The sequence below is a fragment of the Eretmochelys imbricata genome, chromosome 1, assembly GCF_965152235.1.
Source record: "Eretmochelys imbricata isolate rEreImb1 chromosome 1, rEreImb1.hap1, whole genome shotgun sequence".
Taxonomy (NCBI): domain Eukaryota; kingdom Metazoa; phylum Chordata; order Testudines; family Cheloniidae; genus Eretmochelys; species Eretmochelys imbricata.
In genome coordinates this window covers 71,146,212-71,165,880 of record NC_135572.1, presented here as the reverse complement: position 1 = coordinate 71,165,880, position 19,669 = coordinate 71,146,212, and positions in this window count along the sequence as shown.

Below are 19,669 nucleotides of genomic sequence, written 5' to 3'. Positions count from 1 at the left end.
ATATAACTCACCTCTACAAATAACATTTGCAGCTAAGCGTCCCCTTCCTACCCCATGAAGCTATTAGCACAGAAAAAGTTACTCCTTGCTGTCTGTCACCCAGTGCTGCTGCATATGTATATAGAATCATAGAAGGTCAGGGTTGGAAGGGACCTCAGGAGGTCATCTAGTCCAACCCCCTGCTTGAAGCAGGACCAATCCCCAATTTTTGCCCCAGATCCCTAAATGGCCCCCTCAAGGATTGAACTCACAACCCTGGGTTTAGCAGGCCAATGCTCAAACCACTGAGCTATCCCACAGACAGCAGCTTACTAGAGGGCCACAAACTTGCTTGGTTATGTAGTCTCAGCTGTACAGTGAACCAGATGTTGTGAACCCATTTACACACCCTCCTGAAGCTAGGCCCCCAACTACTAATCTGGCCTTGCCCCTCCAGTCATGCTCCTTACCCACCCAAGTCTGCCTGCCTCCCCACCTAACTCTGGCTAGCCATCCACTCTACACAAGGGAAGCAAATATTTCCTGGTTTTCAGAGTTTTAAATGTATTATTCAGACTTCACCCTCAGTATCTGGGTTTAGCTCAGGTTCAATGGCCACAGCATGTCCCCTTGAGTCACCAAGGTCATATAAAAGCAGGGTGGCTGGAAGCCCTCTTACATAGTCTTGTTGCACCTGAACATTTCAATCATGTTGGCACATGACTGTTTAGCACAAACTAATCCAGAGATGCCAACTCTTCCTTTAATAATGATCTCAATATTACTTTCCCGAAGAGGCAGTGCACGCCATGTACTAGCTGAGCTAGTCAAGCAACTGGGGGAGCCATTGTTAGATCACCAAGTGGGCACAAAAAACATTGACAGAATCTGTGTACTTTGTGAAATGCTGTTTTTGAATGCCGTGAAATGAAACCCTTCCTCAAATGACCCCAATTTGGATCACTAACCCTGCCCTACACCCTGGAGGCACAACAGATTTCAACAGAATTCAATTAAACTTTAGAGGCTTAGAAGAGTCAATCTTTAAACATAAAGGGGTTCTTAACCTTAACTATGGCACAGCCAGTGGTCCTCTACAATCCCTCAACTCTGAATGCTTGAATAACTTTTAAGCATGCATCATCATACATCTCAAACATATATCTTAGACTCAACATTTCCCTTAACTTAAAGGGTGCTATGATGATTACTACTTCAGAGATCAGTTTTAATTTGAGGGCCATGATCCATATGTATGGTCATTGACTATGAACTTTACCAGCAGCATGAGGGGTTTCTTGAAATCATCATCAACAGCCTGCTTCTCCAAGCAACAGATGGTTTCATGTAGAGATCTAACAAAGAAATATAACATGGTGAAGCAATGTGGAAAGCTTTAAAAATAACTTGGAAGAAAACTGCTCTCTTTAATATACCTGTTCTTTGAAATGGAAGGATGCTTATAACCATTAAATATTTAAATTGTTTCATTTTATTTGTATACTTCAAGTAAAATATGTTTTAGGTTTATTAAAAAGGGATCATGCTGAGAAAAGAGAATACACCTGAGTTCAGATTATCAAAATGTCATTAATAATACACAGAGCCAATGTGGTATTTCATCTGGAATTGGCTGTGATACAAGAAATATGTTATTGAATCAAGTAATCTAAATGACAAATCATCACCTGATATTTGTATTTCTGTCACTGACATGTGTCTCCATCTTTCTAATAGGCTGTCCATGAGTCACAATATATTATTCTGTGCAGGGAAGGGTTTGCATTTTATTCTTTATTGAATTTTGTTTTAACTGTTATACAATTATTTCTTACCTCTTCATATAAGTAACTGGAGAGAAATATTGATACCAGATAGTCTTGTATCTTATTTTATAATTTCAAGCAAAGATGAAGGATTTGATAGAGAGAGAGCTAGACTGCAATTTGATAATTTTGAATTAGATACATTATGGCAAATTTCAAGCCATTGCCTCTTACTTTTTGGAGCTGAAAGACAGCAGAGTTAACAACTGGAGCTGAGATTTTTCAAAGGAGCCTACAGTGTCTGAATTCCAATGAAAACTGGGTACCTAGCAGTCTAATGTTCATTTGAAATTCTTCAGCATGGTACTAGATGATGAGTTCATCTGAGTTATAAATTCCCAACAGTCACCATATAGAAATTCTTCTGTTTACCAGTTTCCCCTATACTCAGTAATCTCTGGGGATTTATAAGGGCTTCTACTATTATGATTTCTAATAGAGACCTTGTTCACTTCCTCACCCTGGATGGGATAATTCAGGTTCTCTTGACCTTGTTTTCTGAGGGGAGACCAAGCAATGAGTTGAGTAAAACCATCTCCTGTGTGGAGTTTCCTGTAGTGTAAAGAAGCATATAAGAAGACTGAATGACATTGCAATTTTTGTCGCTTTTACTCTTTTCCTGAGGTTCTATTGAGGAATAAATATAGCTTTTTAAACAGAAAAAAATATGCTTCTATGAATGGTCTTTTATCTGATCATTCACAATTAGTCTATGGTAAAATGTTGTCCGGCCACCTGGAGCGTCAGCTGGATACAATATTCTTCACTTCACAGAACTGTTAAGTGCAGCTATGTATTGTAAAACTGTTGCCATCTCATCACATTGGTTCTTTCTTCATATATGATTGATTTTCTATCACTTTAATAAGGATTTCCAGGATAGGATCTTAATGTGAATATGGAATTACTCATGTTTAAGGATTGGATACATGTGTAATTCCTTGCAAGACTGGGATGGTGTGATTTCTATGGGAAGCCACTGGGAACACTAACTACTCAGTATTTTTGAAAATCAGGCCATTTATTAAGAGAGTAACTTCAGATTCCTATATTTAGTATTCCTGGGCCCTGCCTTCAAGGGGAGGGAGAAAGAAAAAAAAAAGAAAGGAACATTGTACCTTGTATCATAATGACTGACATCCTCAGGAAAAAAACAAATAGCTCCTTCTAATCTCTTAATCTTATACAAAGCTCCCAAACAGATTAAATTGAAGTTGGATTTTACAATGATTAATATTTTCATATTTCACTTGACCTGAAACTTCCTTACCTTTAGTAAGGTATTCATTTTTGTCTTTAAGCTTCAGATAATTCAAAACTCCTTAGCTAAATTTAGTGTGAAATGCTAAAGAATACTTATCCCAAAACAAACAGACTTTACATTGGTTCACATCACAAGGCTTCGCTTTGTAATTTTTCCTGTCAAACTGAGTTCAGGTTACTGCCTTTCCTTTTTCAGCTACTTGAAAAGACTTTAAATCTGTCAACCTGCCCAGTACCTCCTGAAGACTTCCACTAATACAATTTTCATTGTATCTGCAACTCTCCAGGCAAATTAAATGTGAAATCCACAATATTAGGCATATCTCTCAATTACATGCACCTGTCCTGGATCAATTTGAATGCTTAACTCACAGCTACAATAAATGGACCACAAGTGTACTCCATTAATTAAAATACTATCAATCTTTTCCAAATGCATTTCTAATGTATTCTGTCTACATGAGCTTTGAGGGCAACCACTCATGGGTGGACTCCTAGGTGCTAAACTGAGTTCTAAACTCACTATCACCCCTCCCCACAAGCATTGTATGTCTCTTTTTAAGAAGAAATCACTGGTTTATTAGACACTTTTGGGTTGTGTCCTATTAAACACAATTGAATCTTGTACTTCAACATTTCTTACCTTTAAAAGGAAGACTGATGCTGCTACTTAAGCTACTTATGGAGCCAGACTGGGCAACTCTGTAATAGCTTCTTTGACATCAGTCTTTCTGGAAAATAATTATCCTGTGTAATGCATCAGCTGCTGGAGAACAGTAATTCCTGTAAAGTTAGCAAAGCATGTTTAAATCACACTTAGGTGCTCATGACCTTTACTATACAACAATTTACGACTTTTGCAGATTAACTACTTCCTTTTGTACCCCTTGAAAACCCTCTACTTAAGAAGCAACCTAATCCCTCACAATGATTTTGTATAATGATGCAATTCAACTTTTCTGGAAGGATCATTTTATAAAAGCCCTATTGGTAAACATAGCTCTTATAAATTATTTATAGACAATTGCTGGGACAAATGGCTTGCTTGGTGAGCTGCAAGTATCAGTACCACTGAATTATCCACTGTAGGTTAAGTAAGCCAAATCTACTCTTTTCTTTCTCAGCTAGCTGTCCCTGTTTTACGACCCATATGAATTCTAAAAGTTGTTTGTATTTGTCAGTAGAGTTCCACATTAAAAAATAAATAAATAAAATCAGCAGACATTTCTATATCATGTGGCCAAGCAAAATGTAATGACAAATTGGAAAGACACATTGAAATGATCATTTACTGGTGGTTTAATATAGTGATACGTTAGCCACAGGAACAAAAACCAGAAACAAGCTCATTTACTCCAGCTCGTAAACTTTATCAGAAGTTATAGAAATTGTTACTTTGTTTTGTGGTAATGCCCAGAAACTCCAGCCAATGATTGGGGCCCCATTGCGCTAACCATGGTACAGATGTATATCTAAAGAACATTGCATCCACACAGACTTACAGCAATGCCAATGGGAGTGGAGCAGCACAGTCTCGACTGTGGCATGCCCCATACAAGACCAGACAAAACCATATCAAGTTTTGTCTCAGTACCAGACATTGCAAAAGCAGGACTATCTGGTTTAAAATTGGAGCAGTGGCCTGCCCACCTGGCTCAGGGTCCTTTATATTTTCACAGACCGTGGGCAATCAGACTGGGGAAAGACATTCCTGCTCCTTCTTGGCTGTCTCCGGTATCAATTTCTTTGTTACTGGAAGGGGGAATCTGATCCCTCCCCTGCTTCTGCCTGTTGGCTACTCTTTTTGATTTCTGGTTGACACCCCCATTTGTATTTTTGGAGCCAGCTGAAGAACTTTGATTCAGCTCTGCCTTTCCTGGAGAAAAAGCTGGAGTTCATTTTAAAGCCTCAATTTCATTTTCCAAAAGAACACATCACAATACTCAGACTTTAAGGTCGGAAGGGATCATCATGATCATCTGGTCTGACCTCCTGCACATTGAAGGCGACGAAACCTCACCCACTCACTATTATAGACTTATAATGGGGTTGCACTCAACTCTTGTGAGTGCCTCTGTCTGAGGGTGTATACCTGCACACGCTCTCTCCCAGTTTGTAGTGGGTCTTCAATAACTCAGCCATCCAGCCAAGTCACACACAGCCTTTATGTGAAATAAAAACCCTTTCCAGGGAAAGCGTTCAATGGGGGGCCTACTCCAGTTCTCCTCAGTTTTTTCTTTCTTTCCCTGTAACCCTCCCTGGGCTCAGGACCTTAATTAGTCCAGCAGTTTTCAAAATGGCCTCAGCCCTGGTATTGAGCAGTACTCCAGTGCTCCCTCCTTGGAGGCAATGTACTTGACCTCTCTGAGTCTTTCAGGCCTCAGCTCTCCTATTGGGCCACAAAAGGAGTTTAGTTCCACTTCTGGAATGCATCAAGTCCTGGCTGCTTTCCCAGAGGCTGATGGGGGAACCCAGGCTCAATCTCTATTCCAGGTCCCAACCCAGGGACCCTAAAGATAGCAGGCATCTGTCATGTCCTTTAAATAAGCTGCATTGCTGTTATGCTTCCCTGGGCCACTTCTCTACAGTGCCAGCATTTTCCTCTCCTTTATCTCAGGGCCTTGTCCTGACTGAGTTCTAGCTGCCAGACCAGAGCTCCTTCTCATGCCTTTCAGTCTCTGCCAGAACTGCTCTGTCCAAAGTCCTGTAGCTCCCTGAGCCAGCCAGACACACTATCCACATTCCTCCAGCAAGTAACTAATCTTACTCTGACCCTGCAGCTCTTCTTATACTAGCAGGCTAGGCCCTGATTGGATGCTCCCTGCAGTCTTTAGCTGTGTCCCACAGAGCCACTCTAGGCAGCTTGGAGGACCTGCTCCATTGCCCTTTTCTGCAACAGGGTGTGGCAGGGTTTTGAGGCAAGCCTCAGGGCCTTGCCCACTCTTTCACAAGACCCCTAAACTCTGGCTGAGTTACTGAATTCCTCAAGTCACGGTTTAAAGGTACAGAGAATCCACCATGTGCGCTAGTTTAAACCTTTAAATGACCAGTGTCCCATGCTGCAGAGGAAGGTGAAAAACCCACAGGGTCTCTGCCAATATTACCCAGGGGAAAATTCTGTCCTGACTCCAAATATGGTGATTAGTTGGACCCTGAGCATGTGGGCAAGACCCACCAGCCAGACATCTGAAAAAATTCTCTGTAGTAACTCAGAGCCCTCCCCATGTCCTGTCACTGGCTGTTGGAGATATTTGCTACTAGCAGTCACAGGTGAGCTACATGCCATTGTAGGCAGTCTCATCATGCCATCCCATCCATAAGCTTATCAAGATCAGTCTTGAAGACAGTTAGGTTGTTTTGTCCCCGCAGCTCCTCTTCAAAACTGTTCCAGAATTTCACTCTTCTGATGGTTAGAAACCTTCACCTAATTTCAAGCCTAAATGTGTTGATGTCCCGTTTATATCCATTTTTTCTTGTGTCTACATTAGTGCTTAACTTAAATAACTCCTCTGATTTAGTCCTCTGATGTAATTATAGAGAGCAATCATATCTCCCCTCAGCCTTCTTTTGGTCAGGCTAAACAAATCAAGCTCTTAAGGTAGGTTTTCCATTCCTCAGATCATCCAAGTAGCCCTTCTCTATACCTGTTCCAGTTTAAACTCATCCTTCCTAAACACGGGAGGCCAGAACTGCACACTTTTTATGCCAGAAGCCCTTTCTTCGTAGGTTAGTGTCTGGAAAACCCAGCTGACGCAGTATATGCAAACCACTCTGGTGGTACCTCTCTGGGGATGTTTAGTCTCAGTGATTTTCATTAATCACCTTCCACTATTTTTAGTACCAGTAGGAGTGCTGCCAACACTTCCCTACGAAATAGAACTTCAGGACCAAAAGCACAGACCTCGACTACCTCATTTGAAGGAGAACTCCCTAAGCTGTACAGTGTTAGCAAGCTGTATAGTGCTGACAGAGTTAGCATAGATAAGAAAGAAAAGATGTGGGGAGGTTTTTCCCCTAAAACCTTACCTTACAATAAGCTTGCCTGCATAGGGGCCAGGATGGTAATTTGCTATCTTTCTTACAAAAGGCACCTGGAAGGCCCAGCTGTCCACCCTCTTAAGGGTGGGACTATAAAAAAATGATTCAAGGGATTATAGTCAGGGAAGTTCACACTCTTAGAGATGCTTAGGAGCCTACCTAGAGAAAGTGCTGCTTAAACAGGAAAGAGTAGAGCTAGTAGTTGGGAGGATTTTTTTTTAGGGTATGTGTCTGAACATTAGCTTCATAGTGTCCTTTTTTATTTTAGAAATTTCAGCTTCAGGATTTTTTTTTTCTTTGAGGGCTTGAGCCTCCTCATTCAAACCAGTGGACAATTTCCTCTTGACTTCAATAGTATTAAATCAGTACCATATTTATTTCAAACTTGAAACTCTAGGTTAATTTTAGCTTTCACTCACCCACACCATGATTAATTGAAGAGAGGGTTTGTGGAAGAGGAAAAAAGGGTGGAGGTTCAGTACATACTTCTATGTTCTTAAGTTTTCCCTTGCAGGATGTCAATGTAGATAAAGTTCATAACTTAGGATCATATTAAAAGCAATATGCCTTATGTGTCCAGAAACTACCAGCCACTAGAATAATCCTTTAGGTTTTGTTTTCTCTTCATTGAAGAGTTTAAATGGCTTAATCATTTCTGTTCCTCTCTTCTGAAACAACTTAAAATAACTATTTTATTGGCATTTTATTTACTAGGCTATATTTGGGACCTACACAAACTGAATATATTCATCCTTTGTGTGAAAGATTTTTAATTTTAATTACTATTGTCAGAACTCCTTGATATGTGACATTGGGTAAAGTCAATAAAGCTTAGTTACTTAGGTGCTTTTGAAAATGTTACTCATAGCCTCAGAGCTAAGCTTCCTTTTAAAGGTAAGCCTGTTTACAATATGCATACATAATCAATAAGCATAGATAACTTGAGTTACACAAAGACAGTGTTATATGGAGGAAGAACAGCATGTTTTTTTAAAAAAAAATTAATGGTAAAATACTTTTCAAACATATGAATACAAATATATTTTCTGCTTCATAAACCTACAGTAACTTAAACCAGATGGAGAGTTTGTTTTTCCTCTGTTGACCTGGTTTTACCAGTTTTATAGCTGGGTCAATGGACACAAAAGAGGTGCACTAGACTTTTATTTTCACTGTCTTTCCCACAAATCTTTTGTTTCCTAAAAAGCATTCTTTTGTCACATATGAGGTATTATGGGAAGGACTGTTTCTAGAGTTAAAATATATTATACCTAGCTTCAAAAATGAAAAATACAGTAATATTTTAAGGCTGTTAATCTGGGAATTATCACTTCGATGTAACTACCATGGAAAATGTAGACTGGATAGATAAATATATAACCCTGTAGCTATGTCATTCTGAAAAGAAGTTTATTGCATGTATTTGTGTCTGAATCTGTTGTCAAAAACCTCTAGTGCGTTTGTATGCACTAGAATAAATATGATTTAGTTTTGAAATAGATTTTTTTTTAGTTTTTGAAATAGAAATCCTTAGAAACATAACTTTTTTGTTTTAAATAATTAAGATGTAGAATCCTTTAACTAATGAATTTCACAAGAGTAAAGCTGTATAACATATTCCCAATTCACAAAGTGAACACTGTCTGCAGATGGCCAAAAGGACATATTTGATACTGCCAACATTTGAAAGGATAGCAATGCCAAAAACTGATATTCCATGAATGTTCAGCAGACTGTGGAATTGAATGTGTTCTAGTGGCTAGAGAAAAGGACAGGGATCTCAAGGGTTTTGAAATTTTAAGTAGAAATGGAATGAAAAAAAAAATGTGCACAGCAGGTACCTCTCAACCCTGGGAGGTTTGTGATGAAAGAACTAAAGAAGAAAAATGGAAATTGTTTGGATCTTATTTCAGTGACTCTCTAAATGCCTCCTTTTATCATTTAGCAACAACTCAGTAATAACAGAAAACACATGCATCTAGAACTGTCTCTTACAGCAACTTCTCCTTTGTCCTCCAGATATTTATCCTATTCAAAGTAACAATTGAAATTTTATACTAGAACTGGGGGAACGTTCACTATGTTTAAGCCAACAAATACATGGAATGGGGGTTCACAAAATGTTGCACAAAGTTTTTTTTACACTATCCCCCCCCTTCTTTTATGGTTAATTTCTCAGGCACCCAATATTATCAGTCTTAGCATCATAGTAAACGGAGATAAATAAACCTTATTTGGTCATTTAGTCTAAAGCAGGGGTTCCCAACCTTGGTTCGTGGCTTGTTCAGGGTAAGCCCCTGGTAGGCTGTAAGACACTTTGTTTACCTGAGCATCCTCAGGTATGGCCTCTCACAGCTCCCAATGGCTGCGGTTCGCTGTTCCCGGCCAATGGGAGCTGTGGGAAGTGGCCCGGGCTGGGCCACTGCTTCCCGCAGCTCCCATTGGCTGGGAACAGTGAACCGCTGCCACTGGGAGCTACGAGCAGCCGTACCTGCAGATGCTCAGGTAAACAAAGTGCCTCACAGCCCACCAGGGGCTTACCCTGAACAAGCTGCGAACCAAGTTTGGGAGCCCCGGTCTAAAGCAATCTCTGAACCATTAGCAATTATTTTCTAGAACAGGACAGGTAAGGTTGCAGATGACTTGAGAAGGACAAATATAGTACTTGTCTTCTGAAAGGGGAAAAAGGACAACCAGAGAATTATAGACCAATTAGCCTAACTTTGCACTTGAAAAGATATTAGAACAAATACTTAATAAATTTGTTCAAACCTGGAAGATAATAAGGTGATAAGTAATAGACAACATGAATTTGTCAAGAAGAAATCCTACCCAATCCCTCTAATTTCCTTCTTCGACAGGGTAACCAGCCTAGTGGATGGGGGAGGAGGGAAATGCAGGAAACATGATGTATCTGGAATTCTGATGTAGTCCAGCATGACATCATTACCAAACTGAGGAAATATGGTCTAGATGAAATTATTGTAAGGTGGGGGCAAAAATATCTGAAAGCTTGTACTCACAGAGTAGTTATCTATGGTTTGATGTCAAACTGGGAGGACATATGAAATGAGGACCTGCAGGGGTCTGTCTTAAGACAGTAGTATTCAATATTTTCATTAATGCGTTGGATGGTAGTGGAGAGTATGCTTATAAAATTTGCAGATGAAACTAAACTGGGAAGGATTGCAAGCACTTTGGAGTGCAAGATAAGAACCCAGAATGATCTTGATAAATTGGAAAATTAGTCTGAAATCAGAAATAAAGACAGTAAAGACAAGTACAAAGTATTAGGAGGGAAAAATCAAATGGACTAATAATAAATTGGGAATGATTGGCTATGGGGTCAGTACTGCAGAAAAGGATACAAGGTTACAGTGGATCACAAAATGAATATGAGTCAACAGTGTGATGCTGCAATGAAAAATGAAAATGTCATTCAGGGATGTATTAACAGGAGTGTTGTATATTGGACTCGAGTAATTGTTCCTCTCTACCTGGCACTGGTGAGGCCTTTGCTGGAGTTCTGTGTCTAGTTCTGGGCATCATACTTTTAACAAAGAAGTGAACAAATTGAAGAGACTGTATAAGAGCAGAACAAAACTGATAAGAAGTTTAGAAAATATGACCTATGATGAAAGGTTGAAAGAACTGGGTATTTTTTAGCTTAGAGAATAGAAGGCGGGGATCATGATAACAAGTCTTCAAATATATAAAAAGTTGTCATAAAGAGGATGTTGATCAGTTGTTCTCCATATGCACTGAGGGTAGGACAAGAATCAATCAACTTAATTTGCAGCAAGGAAGATTCAGATTAGAAATTAGGAAAACTTTCTAACTGTAAAGACAGTTAAGCACTGGAAAAGTTTACTACGGAGGTTGTGGAATCCCTGTCACTGGAAGATTTTAAGAACGGTTAGACAAACATGTCAGAAATTATATAAATATACTTAATCCTGCCTCAGCATAAAGATAAGGACTATATGACCTCTTTAGGTCACTTCTAGACCTACATTTATATTATTCTGTGATTCCAAGATCTTGCCAGTGCAGAAATTATTCCATGCAGTACACTTGCAAGTGTTTTAGCCAGTTGAGTTTAAAACACTCCAATTGATATAGCTTTTACTACTTCCCTTGGAAGACAATTCCACCATCTAATAGATATGACTTAATTAGCATGATAGAATGAACATTTAGTAAACATTATTACTGTATTTGCATATGGGTGAGGGGGAGGTGTTGAGGGTGCCAGCTTTAATAAAATATAAAAAGTGAGCCTTTTATTCTGAAAAGGCCTTTTCATGCTGTTTTATTGTTAACTAAAGCTGGACATATCACTCTTAATGAAAAATGTATTTAATTATTTGTGCCTCTTTTTCTGTTCATGAATTGTAAAATTCCCCAAAACATTCATTTGTTTAAATTATTCTTGAATTTCTTCTGTGAATACTTTGTGGTGCATGGATCAGTTAGAAACAGTTCAGTTAGAATGTTCAAATTTGTTCTGTGTTGGTTATTAATTCATAAGTGATGCAACATTGTTTCTGTTCGCTTATTGCACCTATTGGGATTAGAAAAAAACAAGTTCAAGAATATTACCTATAAAAACTCGGAAAACACAATAAAAATGCTGACTCTTATGCAGTGTGGCTGTTGTGACTCTGTGGCTTCATTCAGCTTCAGCAAACTATTACATGGTTGCATAAAATCTCTGGTGGTTTTCTCACTGATTAATATTAACAGACTTGCTGGCTGTCTAGAATTTACTTGAATGAAGATATCATATTTTTGATGTTGCACACTGCTGGACACCTAACCTTCAGTGGCCACCTGGGAAAGTGGAAAAAGCACATCCTTCTTTGTCAGACATGGTAACTATGCATGGCCAGAGGTCAACAGACAATGCCAGCAGCAGAAGTTTCTTCTTTTCCTTCATTTTATGAAGTCTGTGTCCCAGCTGTTTTTTTCCTCAAGAGTTTCTTGGCCAATAAAAAAAGTGCACTCCTTATTAAATGACTGGCATTATCCAATGGGATTTGATTAGTTCATCCTTACAGAAACAAAAAAAAACTTCCCCATTCCAGTAATGTATGGCAAAGCAGTCATTCAGCAGGTCTGAATGTTTTGAGACATTTCAGTGAGTAAAACCAACTCTTTTGGTCATGAATCAGTGAAAAAGGGGAAACACCAATCATACATTCACTCATCAAGATTTTTTCATGTGTTTACTCATGTAAGGTTAAGATGATGCAACTGTTCTCGTTCTACAGACTGATGCTTCCCCTTTTATACTTTTGGTACTCAACAGTTCACTTTTGAACAGCATTTCTGACACACAAAATTGCATGAAAGGCTGAACTTTAACTCTGCCACAGGAAAAGATTTTTCCTCCTAAAAATCACAAATTTGGGGGTTATTTTTCAAATATGCATATCTATCTCCCATGGGAATCCAGAAACCTAGATTCATGTTGATAAGTAAGAGTGAAAAGAATGACCAGTAGAGTTCTGAGCAAGATTTAATCTTTCTGTGACTTATCCTAGACAGTCAGATGCTATAACAATGTTCTCCACTATGATTAGCTATAGCAAAAGTTCACTCAACTTGTCTTTATGTACAAGATAATAGGATTATAGGGCATAGCCAGCATGAATTGGTCAAGGACAAATCATGCCAAACTACCCTAATTTTCTTCTCTGAGAGGGTTACTGGCCTAGTAAATACAGGAGAACCAGTACATGAAATATCTTAATTTTAGTAAGCCTTTTGACACAGTCCCACTTGACATGTTCATAAGTAAACTACGGAAATGTGGTCTAGATGAAATTACTATAACGTGGGTGCACAGCTGGTTGAAAGACGATACTCAGAGAATTAGTAAATGGTTAGCTGTTAATCTAGGGAGGGAAATGCATATATAGTGGGGTCACACAGGAGTCAGTCCTGGGTCTGGTATTATTCAATATTTTCATTAATAGCTTGGATAATGGTGTGGAGTGTATGCTTATAAAATTTACAGATTACACCAAACTGGGAGGGTTTGCAAGAACTTTGGAGGACAGGATTAGGCATCAAAATTACCTTGACAAATTAGAGAATTGGACTGAAATCAACAAGATGACTGTGATGTTGCACTCCATAATGTTTTATGGAAATATGTGTATGAGTGTAAATATGATGTAACTGGAATATGCTTTATGCAAAAGGTCTCTTGTAAGGTACAATTATAAATCTTATAATCTACTGAGTGTGTTCATCCTATTTGTATGAATGTATCATTCTTGTATCTGAAACTAGGAACACGAAATATAACTCTGAGGTCCTATTGTAATTATGCAAAGTGTGGGCCATTAATAGTGGTTTGGTATCTTAATGGCTTCCATTAACCAGGACAATTGGTTGTAAATAGATCTGTTTACCTGTAAGTCTTCCTGTATACATGTGTGCCAGCAAGTGGGTAATGAAGTCTTAAAGTGACATATGATCATGTCACCTAAACTAGAATCCATCTTTAACCTGGTGCTTTTCTATTTAGAAGGAGGTGTGGAGACCCAGAGAGAGAAAAGGATTCCCGCCTTGTGCCAAAGACATATAAGGGGATAGAACAGAACAAAGGGGGCCAGTCATGTGGAATCCCCTGCTTTTCACCTAAGATGATTGCTGGAACTAATGAGGTCTGTACCAGGGGGAAAGACTGGGCCCAGACTAGGAAGGAGTCTAGTCTGTGAAAAAAGCTTATTGGAACATCTCTGAGGGTGAGATTTACCTGTATTCAGTTTCTTAATGTATTAGGCTTAGACTTGTGTGTTTTGTTTTATTTTGCTTGGTAACTTACTTTGTTCTGTCTGTTATTACTTGAAAACACTCAAATCCTACTTTTTATACTTAATAAAATCACTTTTTTATTTATTAATCCAGAGTAAGTGATTAATACCTGGGGGAGCAAACAGCTGTGCATATCTCTGAATCAGTGTTATACAGGGCAGACAATTTATGAGTTTACCCTGTGTAAGATTTATACATAGAAAAATGGATTTATTTGGGGTTTGGGTCCCATTGGGAGCTGGGTGTCTGGGTGCTGGAGACAGGAGCACTTGCTAAACTGTTTCCAGTTTAGTCTGCAGCTTTGGAGGCGTGGTTGCAGCAGGTTTGTGTGTCTGGCTCAACAAAACGGGATTGTGAAGTCCCAAGCTGGCAGGGAATATGGGCTCAGAGAGCACATCAGATGACAATTCCAAGGGGGTCTCTGTGATCGAATCCATCACAATGACATTCAGTAAAGACAGATGCAAAATACTTCACTTAAGAAGGAAAAGTCAAATGCACAACTACAAAGTGGGGAGTAACTGGCTAAGTGGTAGTACTGCTGAAAAGGATCTGGGGATTATAGTGGATCACAAACTGAATATGAGTCAACAGTGTGATGCAGTTGCAAGAAAGGCTGGTGTTCTGGGGTGTGTTAACAGGAGTGTCATGTGTAAGACACAGGAAGTAATTGTTCACTTTACTCAGCACTGGCAAGTATGGCTCCAGTTCTGGGTGCCAGACTTTATGAAAGATGTGGATAAATTGTGGAGAGAGTCCAGAGGAGAGCAAAAAAAGAAAAATAAAAGTTTCAGTAAATCTGGTTTATGAGGAAACATTTAAAAAAATGGAAACGCTTGGTTTGGAGAAAAGAAGTTGAAAGGGGCACCTGATAAGTCTTCAAATATGTAAAATATTGTTATCGAGAGGATGGTGTCCTATTGTTCTCTATGTCTATGTCAGTACTAAAGGTTGGACAAGGAGCAATAAACTTAATCTGTATCAAGAGAATTTAGGTTAGACATTAGGAAAAAAGGTTGGGGTAGCTGAGCTCTGGAATAGGCTTCCAAGGAAGATTGTGGTATTCCCTTCAGTGCGGGGGCGGGGTGTTAAGAACAGGTGTGACACTGCACCCCATATTCTTCACAGTGATGTTATATGACTATGGCATAATTATTATGTATTTTATGATGCAAGATAAGTCATGTGAGGTGTCATAGGAAAGGTTGTGATTTACTGAATTTGATTACCCTATTACCCTTCCCCCTTTTAGTACAGGGAGCTAACAACTAAAACACCCCCACTGAATGTTAGTAAGGGAGCAACAGTGCCCTTACATTCCCCCTTGCTAAAATTCTGCCACAGCCACAATATTCACACCAGTACATCCGGGCCCCATAGTAACAACATATACCCACATCATATCATATCAAAAACCCATTAACAATTATCAAAAGAACATTTACCATATTTAACATTCCACATCTGCTTCTTCATACTATACATAACAATATTCATTAAAACACTACATAGAACAAATAACATAATTATCTCTAAATCTAACAGGAAGTACACCCTTATTAGGCCTCTAGGACCTTTTTAAAACTGGTGGTTCGTTACTCATATTTTCTATTTCCCTATCCTCGGGTAATACTGGTGCAGTTTGAGGGATCTGGCCATTCTCGTTAGGGTTTGGGTTTACCCCATTGGTTTTAGTCTCCTCGGGAAATGTTGCTCTAGGCCTCCTACGAGCCCTGGTAAGACTAAAAGTCCAATGCTTTAGCTGATCCCTATGTAGTACTTTTTCAGGACCTCCTTGTTCAGGCTGGATAGCGTACACTGGAAGTTCGGGATCGTTGTGGGTGACCACAATGAGGCGATTTGGATCCCATTTGTCCTGTATTTTATTACGTCTTTGGCTTCTGTGACTACAAACTGGTACACAGTCACCAGGTCGGATGAGAGCCCCACTGGACTTGCGATCATAAGTCCTTTTCCTACTTTGGGCTGTGTCTTTATTTGTCCTGAGAGCAACTTCGCTGGCTGTCTTTGGCCTGTCATGGACACCTTTGACCCAGTCATCGAAATTGGTCACCTCATCCTTTGAAAAGGCTTCTTGATGCTTCTCTGACAACACCCTTAAGTTAGCCACCTGTGCAGGAATTTGCCCTTGGCATGCCACTTGAACTGGAACTGACAGTCTCCCACCACATCTTTCCTGAGGAAAGGTAACTTGTTCTCCCCTCTCCCTAAATGTTACCTTCATCTGAGGGATCACCTCCTCAGGCTGCAACTCCAAGGCCTTCACGCTTGAGTTTAGAAGACTCACTGGTACCCTTTCTTTGGTGGCACTAGTCAGTACATTGGCTGACTGAAGTCCATTAGGTAGGTTTACCACAGATGTAGGCTCTACAAGAGCTCGACAGCTATTGGTATTTTCTGATACACAGCAGTGTTCGTCAAGGATCTTCCCTCTCCGAGGAGGAATAACTGTCTTCTGTTTTCTGCCCACTTTAACATTTCCAATCTGCCCTGCAGGACCCAATGAATGGTTTTGTCTCTGTGCTCGAGCCAGTACTCTACTCAGCACAGCATTCTTCTTAGAGTGCCCATGATGGTTCATCCTTCTGGTTCCTTCTACTGGCAATTCAGCTCACTAATGATGTTCATCCCTAGAATCCCTGGGACTCCTTCTCCCATATGGCTCCCTTCAGAGTCTTTGTCCTTCAGGATGAAGGTGCATTTCCCTGGCAGTGTCTGGCCCATGCAGTCTGTCTGCTTCAAGGCATTCCACCACTGGGATTGCCAGTCCATTAACTGCTGTTAGACGTACAAACCGTGTGCTGTGCATGATCAGCTCCTTGTCTTTCAAATATTTTTGAAAATGTGACTCAGTAATGGTGGTGACTTCTGAGACAGTATCTAACAAACATCTGGACTTCACCCCTGCTATACATACTGCAGAGGTTAGACAGTCTCTAAATGCTTGCTTACAGAAGTCACTAGATATGCTGGCATTGCCCACATTCCTTTCAACACTGTATGCAGAGTGATTTTCCACAAAGGAGAGGCCTAGGAATCCTTCTGCCACTGCTTGGCCTTCTACTGTAGATAGCAGTTAGGTAGATAGACTGTAGATGGACCGCTCGCTCCTGGTGCCCCATTGGTTTTCAGTGCCCGGGACTCTGCTCTCCTTCTCAGTGGACATTTCCGGCTAGTATGCCCTGGCCTTTCACAAGTGTAACAGATGTACCTTCCCAGCTCATCCTTTAGTGGGGCTCTTCAGGATCCCGGTGCCCTTGGATACTTTGACATACTAATGGGATTTTTTTCTTTCATTAACTCAGTCACCACTTTTATCATCTCTTCCTGTTGGACCGCCAGTTTTTGGACAGTCTCACTTAAACTTTCCAGTGTTAACTGTGTTTGGGCCAGGACCTTTTCCCCAGCAGCTGCATTCACTAGGCCCCCACTTCGGGTACAGGGGTTAGGCTTGGCTGTCTCTGTCACAGGAACTTCCTCTTCTTCTGACCACATAATGGCAGCCTGCATGAGTTCATGGAACTTCTTACTGGGCTCTTCCTTAAACCTCCTTTTCATTTCACGGTGGAGGGAATCATCCTGGAGCCCCAGCACTAACTGCTCTTTCAGACCATATCTGGGTCTGGAACTCATTGAGGGTCTCCCCACTCCACTTTGTTCATTCTCTCCTGGAGGTCATACGCATATGCCCAGATAGTTTCACCAGGTTCCTGCTTTCGCTCAAAGAACTCCTTTAATTGGGTTCCAATAGGTACCTTATCTCCATACACTTCTAGGAGGAGTTCAAATACCTTTTCCACATCTTTTTTGTCTGCCACTGCCATGAACTTTACTGTGGTCTTGACCTGGCCCTTGAGGTGCTCCTCTACGAAGTCTACACAATCTTCTTCAGGTACTCTGAGCACATGCAAGGCCACCTTCACAGACTTGACCCACTCCTCTACCGTAATGTCTCCTGATCTTGTCAGGAAGCCATCAAACTCTGTGACCTTCTGCTCCCGAGGGACATAAATAGTAGGGGGTTTCTTAGTTTCTGCTGCCTGTTGGTCTATTACCACCTTAGCCAGTGATAAGACTTCTCTCTGTTCTGTTCTAGCTTGTTGTAGTGCCTCAACTTGGTCTGACAATCTGCACTGAAGTTCAGCAAACTGGGCCCGTAGTTCTTCAATTCCAGCCATGGTAGAGTTCTTGACCAGGCCTGGACAGTGCTACCAGAACTCAACCAGTAAACCAATGGGGTGGACCCTGTGGATAGGATCCTGTTCATGACGCCAATTATGTAAGTAGGGGAATAGTCCCGCTATTGTGGGGAGCTTTCCTGGCTTCCGCACTACTCAGGTGAAGTGGGCTAGCGAAAGGATCTGAGTCCTCACTCCCACTTCCTTTACCCAGTGGCCTCCCTGCCCTTGAGGGCTCCCCTTCCACTCTCCTGTCTGGCAGAGTCCTCGTAACCTCAACAAGGCTGGGCCCAGGATTCCTGGGGGGCTTGACCCCCAACCCTGCTGTGGTCACCTAGGAGAGGGGCTAGAGTGTCCCCACTCCAGGGTACTCTCTCTGCACTGGGCACTTCTCTGACCCACTGATCATTACATACAATTTGAAGCAAATGAAAGTTATGTAATCAACAATAAATTTGAAAAAGAATAAGGGAAAATGGGAAAGGTTAAAGGAAACACATCAACCCGCTCTGTGGCAGGCAACATCACAAACAGTTTCTCTGGAATGTCCAGGCAGTTCACAGTCTGTTCCTTGTAAGTCCCAGGCCTTCTTCTCAGGCCCTGACTGTGCTGCAGGGATGCTGTGGGTTGGACATTCGCTCTGGTGGTGGCCACACGCTCTCAAGCTCTAGGTGGCAGGGCACCTTCTTCCTAGCATTGCCCCCACCCTGTCAGGGTTACCAATCCCCCTCTGAGTCTGGCCTGCAGAGCCTCCTGGCTGAGGAGTCTCCCCGTGCTGGGCCCACTGCCCAGGGTCCCCCCCCTCACTCTCTCCAGCTGCTCATGACATCTGGCTCCAGACTGCTCCAGCCCCAACTCCAGCTCCAGCTCCAGCTCCACTCTGCCTCAGCACAGCTGCTGCTCTGCCTCCAGCTCCCTGGGCTGCTTCTCTGGCCCCTCTGGTTGCTACAGCTCTGCTCCCAGGACAGGTCTGCTCTGCAGGCTGCTTCTGTGACTCTGCTCCCAGCACTGACCTGCTTCCTGGGCTGCTTTTCTGGCCTCTCTGGCTCTGGTTTCTGCAGCTCTCCTCCCAGGGCGAGTCTGCTCTCTCTGGGCTGTGCCTCTGGCTTTGGGGCTGCAGCTCTGCTCCCAGGACAGGGCCTGCTCTCTCTGGGCTGCTTTTCTGGTCCCTCTGGATCTGGCACAGCTCTGCTCCCCAGCTCAGCTTGGGCGCCTGCTTTCTCCTTAGCTCAGCCCCAATCTGTCTGACCCAGGCAATTCCAGCTCACACGGAGGACGGGACCCCCCTGGCCTCCTGACTCCCTGATTAGCCTTCCCCACCTTCATTCAGGCTGACCTGGAGCATTGGCCTCTCCCCATTGCTCCTAGGGACTGGCAGTCTCAGGGTCCTGATTCCCCATTGACCCTTCCCCCTTTTAGTACTGGGAGCTAGCAACTAAAACACCCCCACTGAAAGTTAGTAAGGGGGAAACAGTCCCCTTACACATAGTATAAAGACATTTTAAATTATATCAGTTTATAATCCAATTTAAAACG